Source organism: Suncus etruscus, chromosome 1, assembly GCF_024139225.1.
Source record: "Suncus etruscus isolate mSunEtr1 chromosome 1, mSunEtr1.pri.cur, whole genome shotgun sequence".
Classification (NCBI taxonomy): domain Eukaryota; kingdom Metazoa; phylum Chordata; class Mammalia; order Eulipotyphla; family Soricidae; genus Suncus; species Suncus etruscus.
Window position 1 is genome coordinate 105,747,297 of NC_064848.1, and position 5,848 is coordinate 105,753,144.

The 5,848-nt window shown below is 32.5% G+C and overlaps 1 non-coding gene across 1 annotated transcript; it reads left to right on the forward strand.

The window, feature by feature from the left end:
• Positions 1 to 5,078: 5,078 nt before the first annotated feature.
• On the forward strand, positions 5,079 to 5,185 carry LOC125995958 (U6 spliceosomal RNA). The gene has a single exon (XR_007491190.1). It is a non-coding gene; the product is annotated as a U6 spliceosomal RNA (small nuclear RNA).
• Positions 5,186 to 5,848: the final 663 nt, after the last annotated feature.

Consider the following 5,848-nt stretch of genomic DNA (forward strand, 5'->3'; position numbering starts at 1 on the left):
AAAAACCAAAAAATAATTTAAATTATCTACCCTCGTAACCACATGATACTATTTGATAGCCAACTTTAATGGGTTGTATAAGTGACTAAGTAAATTTTATGAAGGACTATTAAAGAATGTCTATTTGATATAATAGCTACAGGGTTATAGAGGCTTCCATTTTGTATAAAAGAAAGGCATTACAAAAGGTTTTATTACATGAGAGTTCTCAACCAAGGACAATAAAAATTCTTGACAGACATTAACAGTAAATACTTCTGAAGGTTAAAAATACCCATTTTTTTTTACTGACCAATCTTTAAAAACATTAATAGCTGCGATACTGGTATTATTTATATGCTCTCATGTTGATAATTACTTTAATACTCGTGGCAACTTCTTTTATATAGGCATATGTATACATATGGAATATATCAGATCATTCAAAATTGTAGTGTGAAATATCATTGATCTCATTTGTCAGTTCATTGTTATATTTGAACTCACTGCTTGGGATTAATACTATCATTTCTCCAAATATATTTTCTGGCACAGAATTCTTTCTTTTTTGTCTTAGTTGATGTGTTTTATGATACTCCTAGAAAAAATGGTTTGTGTACAGCCAAGACAACTTCAAAACAAAGAATTTGTTCTTCCAGTTAACAGTAGTTAACAATAAGCAGATATTTGTTTTGCAATATAAATATAATATACTGTTCACTTCATATGAGTCTTGTTTTTTGATGACAAGCTTTATATATATATTATTTTGGGCCACACCCGGCAGCATTCAAGGGTTACTCCTGACTCTGCACTCAGAAATTGCTCCTGGCAGGCTACAGGAAATCATATGGGATGCCAGGAATTGAACCCAGGTTCGTCCTGGGTCAGCAGTGTACAAGGCAAACTCCCTACCATTGTGCTATCTCTCCAGCCCCTTGAAAAGTCTTTTTTAATTATAAAATATTTATCTTATTTGATATCACATCCATTAGCTCTAATTAGTCTTTAAGTTGTATCATATTAATTTTATTGAGCTTCCATTATTTATGTTAATCAAATTCTTTTTTTTTTTTTTTTTTTTTTTTTTTTTTTTGGTTTTTGGGCCACACCCGTTTGATGCTCAGGGGTTACTCCTGGCTATGTGCTCAGAAATCGCCCCTGGCTTGGGGGGACCATATGGGACGCCGGGGGATCGAACCGCGGTCCGTTCCTTGGTAGCGCTTACAAGGCAGACACCTTATCTCTAGCGCCACCTTCCCGGCCCCGTTAATCAAATTCTTAATTATGATGCACATAATTTAAAAATCTCATTTGTGTGAATTCAAAATCTGCCCAGATATGGTTGAACTACAGGAAAATTAGACTGTTTTAGGGACGCCTCTTAAAATCCCAGGAATATCGAGGATAGTAAGAGAAAATCTATTTCTGTCAAGATATTAAAAGTGATTTATTGAGCAGTTCTTCCAGAAACAAAGGTTCTGGTTAATAGGAGATTTATTCACAATAATTGTACTTATTTTAGTTCTTTGACTAATGCAAACAATATCACTATCACAGCTGTAAAGATAACTGAACAGCTATTGCTATGTGATGTGAAAGGCTCAGAGCAAAAATAAAATATATAGGCACTGCTAACAATTATAACTCTATAGAGTTATAAATTATACATTATACAATGTTATAATTATTTTAATTGGGCAACATTAGAGGCTAAAATCCAAAGCAGATTCCTTTATATACACAGTGACCTCTGACACCATTTAGATTGCATGTTCATAGAACTATCTTAGTTCTGAGTTATCTACCAAAACAGCACAATATATTTATATGAATTGTAAAAAAATGTTGCACAAAAAATGATAAAGGCTAAAATGTCTAAGTGTATTTTTATATCTTCCTTTCCCAATAGAATTATTTTTATTAAAGTTAAAGTACAGTTTTATGTAAGATATTTTCAGTAATTAAAAAAGCATGTACTATAAAATTTAAATATTTTATCCAATTAATTAATAAATTTTAATTTAAAATGTCATTCATTAATATGGCTAAATATACATATTTTCCTAGAAATAGTTATCTCCCCTCATTTGTCACATTTGTCACTATAAATTAATGTCATTAAATAGAAAGAAAAAAATTTTTTAACTTTGGTGTAATGGATATCTAATAGTAAATTATTCAAAGCATATGAATGTTACATTATTAGTAGATAAACTCCTAAGACATCACTTAAGTAGTCTAGATATCAACATAACTTTAAAATGGATTATTTTGGGGGCAAGAGCAATAGCACAGAGGATAGGGCATTTATTTTGCATGTGACCAACCTGGAGTATAGTCTGAAGAGACCACTAATCATAGATCTAGATGTCATCCCTAGACTACCAAAATTTATGGATAAAACAAACAAAAACCACCAAGATATCTAAATGGGTCTAGAAATAAGCCTATGGCCTCCCAGGGCAATGCTCTGTGCATTTTACATTTATACACATTCTACATTTATATAACAATCAATATAATATATGACCTGAGAAACTACGTGTTCAACATGACCAACGTTCTACTCTATCAAACAGGTAATTAAATTATCTATTAAAATACTTTTCCATCATGCCAGTATCAGCCAAGACCCTCGACTAAATCCTGAACTTGACAATATGAATAACTTTTAAATCATCACTAAATATTTCTCAAAAAGTTCAGCAGTTAAATCCTATGTACTACCAAGTGGAGTTGATACTTTAAAGTTTCTTGGGAGGGCGACACACCCAGCCATGCTCAGAGGTTACTCCTGGCTCTGAGATCAGAAATTACTCCTGGCTCAGGGAATCAAGATCCCCTGAGCATTGAGTTCAAACCAAGGATCAAACTTGGTTTGGACATGTGCAAGACAAATGTTCTACCTACTGTGTTATAGCTTTGGCCCTGATATCTCAAATTAATCAATATATTAAGTGCTTCTGGGAAGTGTCTCTGTTATAGTGACAGAGATTATTTATCTATTTTTGATACTTAAATTTAATAAAAAGATAATGTCTAAAACTCAATTCTAGGATAGCAGGTACTATAACTACTTGGTCATAAGCATAGTAATTGTGAATATGTACTAAAAATGTTTTAGGTTAAAAGGTTATTTGATGGAACCAGAGCAATAGCACAGTAGGTAGGGTGTTTGCCTTTCAAGCAGCCAATTAAGGTTAGATCCTTGGCATATGGTCCCCCTGAGCCTTCCAGGTATAATTTTTGATCTCAGAGTCAGGAGTAGCCCCTGAGTACTGATGGACATGATCCCCCTGAAGCCCCCCAGAGGTTATGTGATGACAGTAGAGGAGAAAGCAGCCATATGCACCCATGCTATCATTTATTGTTCAGGTAATGAACTACCAGAGATCTCAATAGCATTATTAAAGTAGATATGGGAAAAGGGGTTTTCTAAATTTTTATATAACTATTTTAAATCATTGCTTAGGTAACAATTGTATTAGTGTTTATAGTATTATTATTATATTTGTCTTTCCATCTGTAATTTCCTCCACCACTGTCCCTATGCTACTACTAGTCTCAAAATCTTAGTCCCCAAATTGGACTCTGTTAAACTGTAATGATATTGATTAGAACAATCTCTGGCCCATTATAATAAGTACCTTTGATAACTGAATTATTATTAGTACTCAGAAAATTGAATTCAGATCAGAAATGGTTTTTGAATCTTTCCACCCATGCCTTTCCATGGCTACTTCTCTCCATTTGCTTTATCTTTAACTGTCCAGTAAGACAACATATCCACGAACACTTAAGTATTTTCAAAAAGTAGTAGAGTTTTCAAAAGCAGAAAGAATTAAAGCTTTGGATGTAGATTGGATTGCAATTTCTTTTATTAGAAAGCTTGGAGCCCTAGGATCACAAAAATCTGTTAATTTTTCTCAATCTTGCTACTCATGGAGCGCTGCATCAAATTAATATTTATGCTTTTATATATTCTAATTAGTGCATTTCATACTTGTGATATATAGCAGAAATGTAGAGACTTCTTCCAAATAATTTACAAGGGAAAAAGACACATTTCTATAATAGCTAGAAAAACCCACAAGATAAGCAGTGGAATTTTTAGACATAATCATGTTTTATAATAATCATAAAATAAAAATATTTCATATTCATTTATTTGCCACAAATAGGCCCAGAGCAATAGTACAGCAGATAGGGCATTTGTTTTGTATATGGCTAACCTAGAATTGATCCACAGCACCCAATATGATCCCCTCCATTCCCCAGTCCCACCAATTCTCAGGAGTCAAAAATGTATAACAAACAAAAAACACATATAAACAGGCTTATTATTTGGTATCATCTTTATTTTCTAATTTCAATATATTTGTTATATATTTCATAAAATATTTTGACAGCAGTGTTTGAATCAGTGCTTTAGAATTACTGAAATAATTAATTATGCTGTTTGGTAATAATCGAATGTGATATGTGTAAACTTTATCTTAATTACATAGGATTCTCTGTTTATTGAATAGATTTACTTACTAATCCAAACTGCAAGACTGATAGTTCATTTTATAAATTATTTGTCTAAATAAATGTTATTTAAATGTATTATATAATAAAAGAATACTTTTTCACAGACTATATATAGTACTGAGAGCAAGATAATACACTTTCTTACTCCAAAGGGAATATAAAGAGATTAGCTAAACCAATGCTTTGCAGTCCTACGTACTTGAACTGAATGTGCACCATAAGCATAACTATTCATCCAATCCTCTTTTAAAAACAGCCTCTAGGAGGAATTTTGAATGCAGGGAACCACAGGAATTGACAGTTTGACATGCTTTTCTACTTGTTAAAATACCCAGTCTAAATGAAAATGCCTTTTTTAAAGTAAGATTAGTAATCTCACACAGGTAGGTTTAAGAGATTTAGTAACTAAATCTCCAGTTTAGAAAATCGTACTTGTCATCAAAAAGCTTTTTGGGTTGTACTAGATGTTCAACCTCTAAGTGTGGGAAGAAATAATAGGTAGTATAATTACTCAGACTAGAAATTAAAGTCCCAGATATAGTCACTAAAAATTTAAAATCAAGGTGCTCGCTTCGGCAGCACATATACTAAAATTGAAACGATACAGAGAAGATTAGCATGGCCCCTGCGCAAGGATGACACACAAATTCGTGAAGTGTTCCATATTTTAAAAATAAATAAATAAAATAAAGGACAATGCATTTTATACGTGAAATTTCAACTAATATATTTAGTTGTATATAATTCTTATATAATTGTTCAGTCTGGAAATAAACAGTTCAATATAAGAAATCTTCAAAAGGCAAAATATTGAAATACTAATTTTGGGGAGGTCACACTCAGCACCCAGTGGTGCTCAGAGGTTACTCCTGGTAGGCACAAGGGGAGGGGTGGGAGAGGGACTATATGGGATGCTGGGATTTGAACCACCTTCCATTCTGGATCGGCTGTATGCAAGGCAAATGCCCTACTACTGGGCTATTTTATCGGCCCCTAAAATACTAATTGTATTAAATATTCCCTAAAAAAGCATTTCACTATAAAAGTTAAAATTGTATTCATTTATTATTTTTAATACATGATTATAGGAAAAATACTTTAACATTAATTTTCACAGTCATCTTTGCCATTTCTCTTAATAATATTTTCTAACTCATGGAACCTGAGCCATTGCCATTCTTCTCGTAATAATAAGATAATGTCAGCCTCTCTTCCAGGATATTTTATGGATGCTGTATGATAAGGGAGAATAAAAGTTAAAGAAACACTTTATGGAGTCACAGAGAAAATATTATACTATAGGGTTAAGGAATTGGCCTTGTCTGCTGTTGAG